The 15,964-nt window shown below is 33.4% G+C and overlaps 1 protein-coding gene across 4 annotated transcripts in view; it reads right to left on the reverse strand.

The window, feature by feature from the left end:
- TAB2 (TGF-beta activated kinase 1 (MAP3K7) binding protein 2) overlaps positions 1-15,964 on the reverse strand; it is a 74,217-nt gene that overhangs the window by 36,066 nt on the left and 22,187 nt on the right. For 3 of the 4 annotated variants that reach the window (XM_080665812.1, XM_080665813.1, XM_080665810.1), the window contains exon 2: positions 10,805-10,953. The exons of the other annotated variant lie outside the window; for it this stretch is intronic. The gene's annotated coding sequence lies outside the window, so the exon portion shown is untranslated. The remainder of the gene's footprint in view (positions 1-10,804; positions 10,954-15,964) is intronic. 4 annotated transcript variants of the gene reach the window in all.

The following is a 15,964-nucleotide window of genomic DNA, read 5'->3' on the forward strand; positions in this document are numbered from 1 at the left end:
CCTTCTCTTACCTCAGGAAGCTCTAACCAAATGTCACTTCCTCAGAAACAGCTTCCCTGATCAATCAATCTATCTAAAATAATGCCACACTTGTCTACCAACCCATCACATTCTTATACCCTTTTTCTTCACTGCATTTATCGATGCATGACATATACTTATTATCTATCTAGGTATCTCTAAAATGTTAGTTCCACAGGATTAAGAACTTTGAAGCTTACTGCTGTATCCCCAGGATTTAGGTCAAAGAAGCAACATTTTGATGAAATGAAGGTTTTACTGTTTGATTTCTTCAAATTATTTTGTTTTAAGACATTTCTAATGATCTAGATATTTGCTGCTCCCAGAAGCAAATATCTAGAAGGAGAAGCTTATCCAGAGGGTGAAGCAAATACATTTTCAGTCTAATTCAGGAACATTTTATTATTTAAAAGAGGATAAATCATAAAAATAAATTTCAACTTATTTCATTATTAAAACATATACAGAAAGCTCTAAAATTCTTTAAAAAACTATCACACTTGCTTTTCTCTTAAAGACTCTCAAGTACACAAATGAAGAAACTGTTCAAATGTACAAATGTATTTGGGGGTTCCACTTCCTGTAATGGCTAAGTAGCTCCTACTACCAACTCTCTCACCAAGAACAACTATAAACAATAGACAAAGTATAAAAAGCAACTACTTGAAGGCAGAAAGCAGAAACAGCAATGGGGTGGAGGTGGTGGTGGTGCTAGGGATGGGGAGAAGGGAGTCAGTACTTAGGAGAGTACAGCATGGGGTGACTTTCCATTTTTAAAAATAGCTTATAGCCAGAAAGCTGGCCCCAGTTGGTTCGGGTAGATAAAACCTAGACAGAAAACCTGCAATCTTACTCACTTACTGAAACAAAGGACAGACTTTGACATAACCACAAAAGCTGAAAACTAGTGAGTAAATCACAGAAAGAACAGAAGTACCAAATTTTACATATTCTGTCTACACACGTCTCTGATCCCCAATGTACACATATGTGAGTGATTCCAAGCAGCCAGGCTAAGGCTGAAATAACAAAACTGAGATTTCAGTCTATAGTTTGAGTTCAGCCGAGTTAACTAAAACAGACAAGCAAGCAAGCAAGCAAACAAAGCAACCAACCAAATATCAATACTAACTGGAGGAACACAATAGAATTCAGTCTTTACTATGTGTCATTCATAATGCCCTTGCTCTCCAGGCCACAGAAACCCATGGATTAAACACATGTTCATATTTAGATAACTATTTTAACTTGATCTGATGCCTGCCATCTCAGTTTATCTTGCTATCAATTTTTTTACTCTTTTTTTTTCACATCATTCAAAAACAGAAATTAAAAGGTGGTATGGTACATTATGAGAAATTGTAGAGAATGGAGCAAGAGAAAGGTAGGGTCCAAATCATGGAGTGCTTTATAGGCCATTGAAATTTGGAGGTTTTACTTTCAGAGTTATGGGAAGCCACTTGAAAGATTTAAGCTCAGAAATAGGAAAGGTGACATGATCGAGAAATTACGTATATATGGAGAATCACTGGCTATAACATAGAGAAAAGGGCAAAAGAATATGTGAGAAGACCAGTTAGAAAACTGCTGTAGTCTAACCAGGAAATGTAACAGCTTGTAACTGCAGAGAAAACAATGGAGACTGAATAGAAGGAAAAACTTAAAAGATATTTAGGAAGTAAATTATTTTGTTCTTTAGATTCCACATATGAGTGAGATCGTGTGATACTTGTCTTTCTCTGACTGGCTTATTTCGCTTAGCATAATACTTTCCAGGTCCCTCTGTGCTGTCTCAAAGGGTAAGAGATCCTTCTTTTTTACTGCTGCATAGTATTCCAGGGTGTAAATGTACCAGTTTTTTTTTTTTTTTAAATCTACTCATCTACTGATGGGCACTTGGGATGTAACCTCTGGAGATGGTAATTTTTTTCTGTGAATATTGGAATCTTGAGTTACACAGGACCTAGGAAATCTTGTAAAAGTATATAATTTGATAGGTTAGAGAAAAGCCTTGTTGCCCAGTAGACTCCTTGCTAGACTTCCTCTTTCACACATCTCTCCAATTTTACTCTTAAAACCAACTCTTGGCAACAAATTCTTTATACTAACATTGGTTTCAAAGTGGAGAAAGTAACTTAGTCACTACTGTATCCTGAATATTTAGAAAGTGTATGGCAACTAGAAGATGCTTAGTAAATATTTGTTGCAAGGAATCTCTAAATATGCATCAAAATACATATATATTTTAAAGACTACTATAAAAAGTAGTAGTCTCTCCAAACTAAAGTGTTTTCCTTACCCTCAGCTATAAGTCAGTGCTGCTATAATACCTTGCTTTGAAACTGCATATTTGTTCCAATATAATTGATATATTAGGGAACAATTTGAGCATTAATTAAATTTTGCTGTGATTTTGTCTGTGAGAAATACTAGATGGATGCAGAAAATCATATTCACCTGAAACAAGTTAATACACAAAATGTAAATATGAGCACACCTCAAACATCTGGTAGGTCCCTCACTCACTGCATCTGTATGCAGTCAGTCGGTCACACCCATCCACATCTTGTGTTACAACTTTCCTTCTAATTTCAGAAAACCCTCCTTTAACCACTTCACAATAATAAGCTGCCACACTTATGTTCACTTCCATAAGCAAACTTCAGGCTTTTTCAAAGCAAAGAACAATATTTATTTGTATAAATGCTGTATAAGTTTTTATATATTTCTTAACCGCTTAACATTTATACTACCATGTTTTTTTTAAGGTTCCTATCTTTTTTTTAATGTTCACTTAATGAAGTTTTTGAGTGTTGTATCCCAAATTCTATTTTTTTCATAAACCCTGTTTGTTTGTTTTTTTGTTACAATTTGCAAAGCATGGTGATTTTTAGAAATAAATACCTATGTCAAATGTTAACAGAACTACTGCAAAGCCCCTCTGACCCAACAACTATTAACATTAACTTCCCCAGGATGTCTAATGGGAAGGCAGAACGTTTCAACTTATCTTTGGTTGTCAATATGATGTTAACAGTTTCTTATCACTAATTATAATGTGTCTCTTTTGTGGATTGCCTGACATTATCACACTGCAGTTATACTTTAAAGAATAACTATGATAGAAAGAAGCAATGATATGCAATAAAAATAGCAGGATGATGCTATAATTTTTTAAATAAAAGTTAAAGCAAGTTTTGAAACCTTTTGGCCTGAAGGAAGATTTTAGGATTTAGCCAGAAAAATAATTATATTACCTGCCTAATTACATATACAATTTTAAGCACCTTTTACATTATTGATGTATTATGTAAATATGTCCTCAAGTGCCAGTTAGGTAATAATTGATGCACTTCACATTTTTTTCCCTTTTAATGTTTTATTACCTACCAGATATAAATTACAACCACACAATATAAGTCTCATTCAAGATGATGGCTTGAATCATGAAATTTCAAGTATGAAATGTACTGTTTATTTCAGAGGGAAAGTAAGCAATACAACCAGTCTTCTTGTCTATTTTTGTGATTCAGTGCTTTAAGAGGTAAACTTAAATTACATGGCACATTCAGAGAATGCCTCGTCCCCCGATGACGAGGGGGGCGGTCAATGAGGTGTTATAGTACATAAGAATTAAGACTCAAATTGCCTACAAGCCATGAACAGTTGTATTCCTCACATGATGAGTGTGCACTTCATATTTTTTAACTTTAAAATAATTTACAAGTGTCATTAAACATGAAAAATTTTACAATTATTTTTAACAGCAAATTAGTAGAATTATATTTCTTGGAACATGATGTTACAAATCTACGAGGGCAAAGCAAAATTCCCTCCCCCCAAATCTATAATATCAAGCTATTTTTCTACAAGTTCAAGTATAAAAATTATAGCTATGTAATAAAAAATCTAAAATTCAAATACTAACACCATTCAAGATTAAAAACAAGATAAATATAACCCGTCTTTAGCATAAAACAGATGTCACATTCAATCGTTTTACATAGTTAACCAGTTATTTGCAAAAATAAAATAACAGTAACACACCAAAGCAATCATCTGAATGCTACTTAATTTAGGTTAACTATTATATTTAGAGTTCTTTATAAGCTAGAAGGGAGCAATAAACTATGTTACCAAACAACAGATTTCTCAATTTTATAATCCTATACTAATTTACTTTCTAAAGAAAAATAATAAACATTAATAGATGAAGTAACATAATGATCTACACTACCTCTTCTTAAAAATAAAGCTTCCCAATTTTCTCTTTTAATACACTGCCTCAAGTCTATGAATGTTGACCATTTCTTATGGCTAAAAGGCTTACCAGTAATACGTTCTTCTAAAAGGAATGTGCAATTCAGCCACACTTGGCAATTTATGTACTGTGGTTTTGTGGTGAGTGCTACCATTTTCTAAGGATCAAAAAAAGTGCAATAAATCTAAGACAAAATGGTTATAATTCATCAAAACATATTATATAACGACCTTTTTGTGTATTTTCCAACTCATCTCTCATTATTTTCCAATACATTAGGGCTTTAAGATAAAAACAGAGTTACTGTTTAGTGCCCCTCTTTTTACTTAATTTTTGGATAATCCATCCTGTGCATAAATATAATCTTTAAGAAAAAGATGATATAAATATGTGGTATGATAATAAGGTCCTATTTATTAGTAAAAGGTGGAAAATAGAAAGAAAATGAAAGCACTTTAAAGAACCAATTTTCATGTCACATTAACCATAAACATTTGTAATGAACCAGTGAACTTAATGACATGTGGTGATTATAACAATTTGGTTAAAATATTAATCTAAAGTGGCTTCTTATTATGAAGATTAAGAGAAAGTTATGAGAACTTTCACCAGCTGATCCCGTGCAGTTTCAACCCTTTCTGGGCTCTGTTTTTCCTGTTCTCACGTCACTGTGCCCATCGTCTTTCTAATGAATGGCTCTCCGCTGACTGTTCCCCAGAAGCAACTGACAGCCAGATGCCAGGTATGTGTTACGGCTCTGGGATAACACTGGGAGTGACTGGGAGTGTGATGACTAAGTTCACAAGTGAGACATAATGTTATTATTGATGTCTTAAGACTTTTCATCACTAACCAAAAGTTAAATTGGCAAATTTTAAATTAAACACATACAATTGATTGGTAATCTGACAACTATGGTAAATCATGAGACCTCTAAGCCTGCTAACAAAGATAAAATTTATGTGCAAAGGAAAACATTTAAATCAGATTTCATCACTATAATAGCACTCAGAATCTTAAAAAGAAAGAGAATTCAACATGAGCAAAGTTAAAACTAATAAAACAATATTGAACCGAATCAAGTCTCTAAAATACAATATGTACAATGCAATAATTTTCTTAAGTATGTGCCAGTCTTTCAAATCCAACACTTGATTGTATAGTTGGCTATTCGTCTTATTATGGCTATGGTAAATGAATTTTTTGTTATATTGTCAAGAATCATCTCAGAACTGTATAGAAACTCCTATCTCAGCAGATTTATTACATATAAATCTGTTTCATATTTTTCCAAATAATTATAAGTACCCTTAGAGAATATTCAATTAATAATATTTTTAATTGTATAACTGAATAAAAAAGAAATGAGAATTTCATCCTATAATATTTATCCATAAATATAGAAAGACTTCCTAATGAAATATGAACTCTGAACTGTAAAATATATGCAAGTGATAATTTAATTAGCATCTTTATGAAATAACATTTTATAATGTTATTTTTTATATATTATATTTTTATATGTATCGTCTGTGTGTGTATATATATAGCTTACTTAATAAAACTGTTAAGTGCCTACAATTTAATACTGTAATTGGTGCTAAAATATTAAAATTAATAAAAGCACAGTTCCCTATGTTCAACGAATTTTAGAAGGAAAAAACAAACATCAAAGATGTAGTAACTGAGTAGTTACAGATATAATGTGCAGTACACAAGGGAAAAGGAGGGATCAGTTAATTCTGATATAAAGGGAGGATTTAGGAAAGGATTCATTACAGAATGTGACAGCTAAGCTGGACTTTGGAAGATGAAAATATGTTTACTAGGTGGATAGGTGAGAGGAAAAGAATACTTCAGACAGCCGAAACCAGTTTGGCTCAGTGGATAGAGCGTCAGCCTGCGGACTGAAAGGTCCCAGGTTCGATTTCGGTCAAAGGCACATACCTTGGTTGCGGGCACATTTCCAGTAGGGGGTGTGCAGGAGGCAGCTGATCGATGTTTCTCTCTCATCGATGTTTCTAACTATCTCTCTCCCTTCCTCTCTGTAAAAAATCAATAAAATATATTTTTAAAAAAAAGAATAATTCAGACATAAGTAGTTGCCTGGGGAAAGACTTCAAGGAGTAAAATAGCATGGAAAGTTTGGGAAAGATAAGTAGCTGGCTGATGTTGGAGTGCAGGGACTGAGACCAACAAGGAGAAAGTGGGATGAAAGATGAGGCTGAAGAGGGGTAGGCAGGGTTACATTATAGATCTATATTGCCCTCCTTTGCACCATGCATGCTACATCCGTCAGCAAAAACAGCATGCCTCTCACTTTCTTGATTCAGATAATTTATCTCTGAAGTTCCAGGCCCTGCCTGGATCTGTGACTTTCTACCATGTCCCAGAGGTGGGCATGCATTCATTCAGCAATATTCCCTCTGTGCCATGTAGAGGTGTATAAGCCGCAATGAAGTCAAGAGAAAGAAATGCCTAAACTCAGGAATTAAGGACAGGCAGGAGAAACTTCACAAAGAATGTAGTGCTTAAGCTTAGCCATGAAAAATAGAAAACGTCTTGCAGGATAGCACTGGTGACTGTATTGGGGGAAAAGCCATGATAGAACATGATAAATTTGAGGAATTATGGCTATAATGCAGGTGGGAAGTGAGATGAAGATGAAAAGGTGGGAAGTTTTCAGTGAAAAATATACAGATTTCAGATAATGTAAAATATACATATAAGAAAATTCTACTAGTCTGAAACTTTCTCATAGATATGACCCACTTTTTAGTTCACCATTTCTGGGATCCATTTCACAAACATTGCCTACTATATGCCATGCAATGTGCTCTTATTATGCAAAAATGAATAAAATAGTCCATGCTTTTGAGAAGATTATAGTCTAGATTTCAGATTTATACTGGACTTCTCACAGCACATCTGTTATATCATTTTATCCTCCCCACATATGAAGCAAAGAAGACAATTGTTATACTATGGTTTTTTAAACTGAAGAGAATGACGGAGAGACATATTAACAGATATATTTAGTTTCAACGGAGTCAGTAGCAGATCAACTGTAGTGTCACTACTCACTGTTACTACAATCAGTTGTGAGATGGGTTGAATGAAATTAGTTGCTAGTAATAAAGTACCAGAGTTCTACCTCTTTATCTATATAAATGAAAGCATCTAATCTAGAAACAAACACAGGTGTTCAAAGAGGAGCATACAAGGATGACCACCTCAGTGTGTATTAACAACCTGAATATTCAGTGAGGAATGATTAAGTAAATCATTGTATAGCAGTACTAAGGAATACCATGCAACTGTTTTAAAAAGTGGAGTAAGATATCCAGATAATTGTATGGAAAGATTTGTAAGACATTACCAAATGAAAAAAAGATGCAAAACCCATGTACTATAGATTTGTGTGTTTTTTTAAAAAGATACAAGAGAGATAAATTTTAAACAGATATTTTTATATGTATGTATAGGAAGGGTTCTAAAAGGATATCACTAATTATTTGGAAGAGGGAGCTGGGTAAAGGGACTCATGATAGAAGATAGTCTAAGGAGGTTTAGTCATCTCTGCTATGTTTTCATTTTTTATAAGAATATATATGCATGTATTATTTGTATAATTAGTCATAAACAATTGAGATAATTAGAGCAGAATATTTTCCTTATGAAATTATTTCCTATATATTTTCACATAACATAACTTGTGTTCTGATACATGGGTAGGAGAGTAATAGTAGGATGGAATGAGTTATTTGAAAGTACCTGTACTTAGCCAACTATATGTAATTTCAAATACTTAAAGGTCTGTTATCTATGTTGAAAATGTTACTAACATAGCTGTTAACAGCTGCAACAATTATCAATTTTCGGGATGCTTGACAGATGAGATCTACAGTTATGTTTTAATTAAATTAATTTAATTTATTCAAGACTACCTCTATGTTTAGTCTTGTACCTTATAATCAATCCACTGGCTAAAAAAAATAAAAAAGGCCTGGTCTATCTCTCTCTTTTTTTACCCTAAGGCTAACTCCACATAAACTAATATGAAGCCCTCAAACTAAGTAATAGGGGTGGGGAACATCCAGTTCCGCAAAATCATTTGGTCTGACCCTGCCAAGGCATTAGGGGTGAGTTAATTAAATGTTTGACCAAATATAAAAGGCTAATTTTTAAGTCGATAATTTTATATAGCTCGCGAATGATGTTATAAATATCCAAATGGCCCTTGGCAGAAAAAAGGTCCCCCACCCCTTGTTTAAATGTTTTTTTTTTTTTTTAATATATTTTATTGATATTTCACAGAGAGGAAGGGAGAGGGATAGAGACCTAGAAACATCGATGAGAGAGAAACATCGATCAGCTGCCTCCTGCACACCCCCCACTGAGGATGTGCCTGCAACCAAGGTACATGCCCTTGACAGGAATCGAACCCGAGACCTTTCAGTCCGCAGGCCGACGCTCTATCCACTGAGCCAAACTGGTTTCGGCTGTTTAAATGTTTAAAAGAAAGAGGTAAGGGGTAGTAGAAAAGTAAGTTTATTGTTACTGTCTTAAGAATCTCCCAATAAATGCAACACTCTTATAGGAATTTATCACACATAAATGTGGACAAGAACAATTTTCTGAGCTTATAATTACTACTCCTGTACTAAATGATTAACATGTATTATTTCTCACAACATTCCTGTAGGAAGGATTAAATGAGAAATTGCACATAAAACTCTTCACACACAATCCCTGACATATAATAATAAATGTTGCCCTTTATTAGGTATTACTACTGCCTAATCTTTAACTTTATCAAGCAACCCTTGCTCTGCCACATTCAGTTTTTCAAGACTCATGGATTTAAATACACCAGGGCTAAAATGTCTTCAATGGATTCCATTATCTACTGAATGAAATCAAACTCTCTTTCACTTGACTTTTGAAAGCATGTATAGCATAGCTCCATCACCCATCATATCATCCTGTACCCCACTATTCTCCAGGCACACTGGATTGCTCACAATTTCTAGATCATATTACTTACTTTCATTTCCATAAATTAGAAATACTCTTTCCATTCTCCCTGAAGAATTCTATCTGTCCTTCAAGGCTCAGTAGAAATATTACCTTTCCTAAAAAATTGATGCTCTCTGGTACTTACAAGTACATTGTTTGTGCCTCTATTATTATATTTTAAAAAAATTACTTGTCTGTAAACTCACTGAATGTAAAGTTTATTCATTTTGACAGCTTTACTGTGTCTAGAGAGTGCTTTAAACACAACTTGCATTCAATAATATAGATTTTTTACCATTACTGATAGCCCAAGTGATAACTAATAAGACTTGAAATTCAGATGCAATTCCCTCTACAATTTCTCCTTTAATTCATTTAACAGTGGTAATGCTCCTATAATTTTAGTAGTAGCTTCCTTTCCAGTCCTAATTCAATGCTCAGATTAAATTTTTTTTCCAAAACAAATTTTACCAAACAAATAATGTGGCATATAACCAGTGACCTAATGCTAACTAGATTGGCTAACATTAAATTCATTATACATTAACAACAGAGGAATATAAAGAAAGCACAAGCTAGAATATTAGTATCATCTCTTAACAATTGGAATTGATAATAAAATTCCTCTGTTCAATATTGGTAATCTCTAACCTATCTGAATTGAACTTTAAAATAAAAAGATATGTATGGTTAACTTTTTAAGTAAATAAATTCACCTTTTATGGATTAATTCTGTTTCTAAATCTGTACAAATTGGTAAAAGCAATAAAGGTCCTTAAAAGCTAACTGACCTCAACCCTCAAACTATTCATAAGTTTTTTTCTTGGTTAAAATCTAAGGCAGCAGGAAACCTCAGTTTTAATTTTGTTGCTAAAATTCCAACTACTTTCTAGTCTGGTTTCTTTTGAACACTCAAAAAAATATAGCAAATATTAGTTATATACTTACATTTAAAATAATTAAATTCTTCAGGTAACAGTTCTATATAATACATTACTTGGTTATATCCAGAAATCTTACTTATGACTTCCAATTACTGAAGAATATATTTACCCTTTACGTGAAGACATTTGTAGTATACAATGGTTGAGAAACTCAGGATGGAGAACTAGTTTCATTTACTTAATTCCCTATCTTACTTATACTATATGTGAACCTCTGAAGGGAAGACGGTTCTATTGTGGTTGTTGTTTACTTTTTAATGAAGACCAGATTACTTTTTGTACATTTACAGGGATTAATTCAATAGGATTTCAAATTTATTTTTCTTAAATTGTTTCTGGATTAGTTTGCTACCACTAGCAAACAGTTCAATTAGAAATATTCAGGCAAAAGGTATGTTAAGGTCAATACTAGCTGCAAGTTACCTAGATGTTAGGGAGGATACTATATTTTAAAGCAAGATGACCACAAATTTTGAAAGTAAAGTTTTGGTTATTATAGATTTCATCGTAAGGCAGTTACATAGGCTAAGCTTGACTGGTGCCATTGACTTTAGCATACCTGGAAATAGAAAAATTCAAATTGTAGCTGTTCTTGGTTGGCTCACTGCCATTTTTGCAGCTTACAAATTTTTAATTAAGTAACTGCAGTGAGCTCATCTCTACTGGATACTTCTTTTCCAGGGCAGGTCCAGGAACGGGGTCTGGAGCCTTGAAAGCAGAAGAGAAACTAGAGTAAACTAGAGGTAGGCAGAACAAGAAACGTGACCAGATAACATTATGAGATCTAACAGCAGTGAGGTAGTTCCCAATGTCTCTCAGATTAAATATTTAAAAGTGGAAAGAGGGTCTCTTAAATTATAAGTTATCAGAAAATGCTATTTACATTAGCTGTCATTATTTTTATCTTCCCAGCTCTATTCTGGACTCCCGATTCTAGAAATTGAAATAGTAGCTTTTATGAAATCCCTAGTGGATTTTAGCAATAGACTGTCCGACATCAGACCACAGAGTATAACAGAAAGAGAAAAACAATAAACCCAATTTCAATGGTAAAACTTTCCAAAGTCCTCATTTTCAGGTCATTTTGTTTTTCTCTTTTGCTTGCTATCTTATTTACAGTAGTCTTCTAACTGTTCCCCTAATTTCCTAAAATCAATTCTCAGAGATTTCTTTAAAAAATGCTTTTGATACATCCAAACAGTGAATTTAATTCCAAGTTCTAATAAAAAACAAACAAACTTGGTAATTCTTAAAGAGGGAGGCAAAGAATAGCTCATAAGAAATTCTTTTTTTCCATTACCAAAATAGATTCAATGATTTAAAAATTTTTTGTTAGGTCCAAATTAAAAAACAACAACCATACAACTACAAAGGTTACAGATATGGTAGGATATTAAAAGTGATAGACTGGTGTACTAATTAGATCACTAAGGCCTGCAAACAATGTCCTTATATTTGGCAGGCTAGCACCCTAAGGAGTTTCTCCAAGAAATCAATCCCACAGCAGTCAACATAAATTGAATTCTCTGCTGCTGCCAAATGATGGCTGCTTGTGGGAATTTTAACAGGACCAAAAACAAACAAAAAAAAGTGAAGACAAGGATTCAAATAACTTTTTGCATTCTTGGTAACTAACAATACAACAAAGCAAAATAGTGTAAAAGTAGTTTCTAAGAAAAATGCAAATTTTCCATCACTGTGATGGCATATCGTTGGTGGTAAAAAAAAAAAAAAAAAAAAAAAAAAGAGTCTGGGAGGGATAGATCTAGCCTTGGACTAAAACTCTCTGCAGAAGATTCCTTTCTATGAAATGGGGCATCACTGCCCACCTCACTGGATTGCCATGAGAATTAGCTAATGTCTATAAAGCACCTAAAAACTTGGCAAATATTAGGTATTCAGTACATTTTTTATTCTAAACATGGGTATACTTCAGTGTTCATTTTCATAAATGCTAAAGCAACAGCTGTGTAAGCATCACATCCTAAGAGATATAACTCATTTTTCATCATTGCTTGCAGAACTACAAGGTAAATGTGTGAGAGAGTTCAATTCTGAGAGTTAATGATGAATAAAAATATGGGAATTTACATCTAGAATATAAAGAGAATTAGTGGCAAACAAAAAGACATGTAATTCTTCTCCAAGTAAAGTAGAAAATACTTTTGTCAATACCCCTCCTTAAGGTTACACAGTGCTTCTTAAAAAACAAAAGTATCAATACATGATACAACTTAGGTCTTTAAGTCAGAAAATGCCTTAAGGGCAAAGAAAACCCTTAACATTTGTGCAATAATTTTCCTCTTACTGATAGAACAGGGGGTTCCACACAAAATTATTATTTACCAAATAAGGCTCAAAGATCAGATTACACCTTTCCTGGTATTACTAAGCAATAGAGCAAGTATCTCAGCCACAGGAATAAAAAAAACCCTTAAAGTCATTCTAAATGTATTTACTGCTGCAACTTTATTTCAAAGTAGTTTTTCTGTATATATTTTTATTGATTTCAGAGATGAAGGAAGAGGGAGAGAGAGAGAAACATCAATGTTGAGAGAGAATCATTGATTGGCTGCCTCCTGCACAACCCACACTGGGGATCTAGCTGCAACCCAGGCCTGTACCCTGACCACCCGCTGGGCTCAAAGTAGTTTTTAGAAGTTAACTTGAAAAGTGTCTTATTCAAAAGAGACTGCAATTTACTTAGAGATAAAATTAAATAATCTGTGCATTCCCCAGAAGGCAAAAAAAAAGTATTTTAAGAATGAGAATCCCTATTAACCCATATGGATAGTTTAAAGGACATAAAAGCAGCAACAAAAATAAACACACACACACAAAAACCCCACTTTAGATTAACTAGGTTTCATACTGAAATCTCATTACTCACAGTAATATTTCAGTTGATTCTCTTGGCTTTTCTACACATACAATGTCACTTATAAATAATGAATTTGCCTCCTTCTTTTCAAATAATTACACCTATTTTGTTTGTTTATTTTTTTTGTCTAAATACATTGGCCAGCATTCCCAAGACAATGTTACATAATACTAATGCTGGCCACACTTTTTTTGATTCATGGCTTTTTAAAAGGAATTTTGTACTTCACTAAATAATAAAGTAGGAATTCTAGTTTTTTACCATAAAAAATGCTGACTTCTGGTCTGAGATATATAAAATCTTAAGTACAATAATTTATTCTTGTTTCACTAAGGATTCTTATCAGAAGTAAACGTTCATTTCTCCCCTTTTGGTTCCTTAGTCATCCCCCCCCTCTCACCTACTAATATGAATGCATTTGATTTATCCTGATAATCCTATGGTGAATCCGATTACAGTATTATTCTGCTAATGTAATGCTAGATTCCATTTGATAGTTTTATTAAGCATTTTTTTGGTAACTTTTGTGAGATTGGTGTATAGTCTTTTGGGCTCATATTTTATCATGTTATGTGCTATCTTTGTAAAAAGAACTGGGAAGCTGACCTTTTTGCCTTCTCTGTTCTAATATAGTTATCTGGTGCTTGATGTTTTAAGGAATTCAACAGTATAACCTCCTCCTGGGTCTGGTGCTTTTTTCAGGGGGAAATCTCCTATTAACTAGTAAGACTAGCGCTTTTTATGTGTGGTTCCAGATCCTATCCTTCATATTTTCTTGATGAAACCAACCCCTTTCTTTTCAATCTCTCTCTTCAACCTATGAACATGTTTAAGTCTTCACCATCTTACACATACATCCATGTACACACTCATATCACAAAAATTTTCTTTACCAGTTATGTCCTGTTTAGCAAGTATTTATTCACAAAGCTATTTATTGAAATTGCTATTTTCAAGGCACTGAGGAAACAGAGTGAGCTGCAGTTCCTGTCCTCTACCTACTTCTAATCCAGTAAGAAACACAAACATGAATACAAAACCTGCAAAAGCAATGTAAGGAATGAATATGCTATGCCAGTCCATGTATTTCTTACCATTCATACCATGCCAAACTTATCTACTGAATACTTATACTTTGGCTTCAACTTGTTTTAATCTGCCTTCAAGTTTCTTCCCTTGATATTAGTTTTATTCAAATCACCAAATCGAACCTCTTAAGGATCCTCCTTCACATTTTTGCAATAACTTAGGTTCATAAATATTTTTAAGTTTTATTTGGCACTTCTAATTCACCATTATCATTTGATCCTTATGAAAACCACTGAGAAAGGCTAGAGTTATTACTCTCACTTTGCAAGGTTCAGAAAATTACGTAATTTACTGATTACCAAAACTCCAATGAGCAGCAGAGTTAGGGACAGAAATGCATTCATGGCTTTCCAACTCCAGGCCCAGGGTTCCTTCTCCTATACTTACTAACTTCATTGATTGATTACTAACTTGAATGATTAGTGATCATTCTTTTCTTGAAAACTTTTCTGGTCAACACTGTTTTTCTAGTTTCCAAGGATCCTTATTTCTGTGTTTGTTCTTAATGTTTACCAAAAGTCTGTAGGTGCAAAGTTATGACGCTCATTCTCTACCTTCTTCCTCTGGCATCTATCTCATCTACACTTAAGAGCATAATATAAGGAGAATCTCCTTTGAATTAAAGTTTAAGTTTTCTATTTCACTTGATGAAACTTAAATATTCAGAATCATAGAATTCGATACAGAAAGGAGCCTTACAGACTATCCAGTCCAACACCTTTATTTAATAGAAGAAAAACAAAGTTCAAATAACACAAATTGGTAGAATTTGAATAAAAGTTTATGACAAAATTTATCTTTTATTATGTATGAATAACAAAATAAATGCATACATTTATACACAGTAAATATAAAGCAAATAAACTAATTTTAAGTGTAATTACTGGACCTTATTTCATATTTGTTAAAGACTTGTCCCTATTTCTAAGAGATTTTATATGACAGTATTAATGCACTGAGTCCAGTATTAAAAGTAGATTTTTTAAAAAGTCACAGAATAGCAATACAGTTAGAACCTACTCAATTCTCTATATTCATGCATTAATTATCTGTATTTCAGATTTCTAAAGTGAACTGGGAATCAAAAAATCACACCACTACCTATGCTCTGGGTTGACATCATGCCCCAATCTACAAGGCAGAAACAGGTATCACTAGACTGCTTGCTATAAAGCACTTGGATCAGTGCCTGGTATATAGTAAGCATTCAAAACGTATCAGCTACCACTGCTGCTGCAAAAAATTACTCCTTTTGAATATATTTATATCATTATAAATATGGCCATATTAATGATTCAACTCTACAGAAAAGAATACTGTTAGTGGACAAGTACCTCAACTCCACTCCTTCAGTCTAGTTTCCAGATGAGCAGGGCCCCAATTCTTAGCTATCTAGGAACACCTTTCCAACCACTCCCAACCTACAAGTCTGCAGGCTCTCGAAATCCAGAGCTTATTTTAAAAGGAAATGTTAGACATCAGTACATCTGAACTTTTAAGTTCATTTACCCACGATATGGAATACATGAAACATAAAAGGGAAACTCGTGCGAAGCAAGTTAAAACTTAAACTCTTTTCTAAATTAGCTTCCCTCCTCAACTTCTCATTTTTATAAGACATAGCAATTCTTTTTTTAGCCTGATAACTGAAGTTACCTAAGCTCTTCTCTTGCCTTCCTTTACCTTTCTCAGCTCCTTTAAAGCTCATCCATTTAATAACTATTCCTTAAAACACAATTCCTAAGACTC

This window comes from Plecotus auritus (assembly GCF_963455305.1).
Source record: "Plecotus auritus genome assembly, chromosome: 4".
Lineage (NCBI taxonomy): Eukaryota > Metazoa > Chordata > Mammalia > Chiroptera > Vespertilionidae > Plecotus > Plecotus auritus.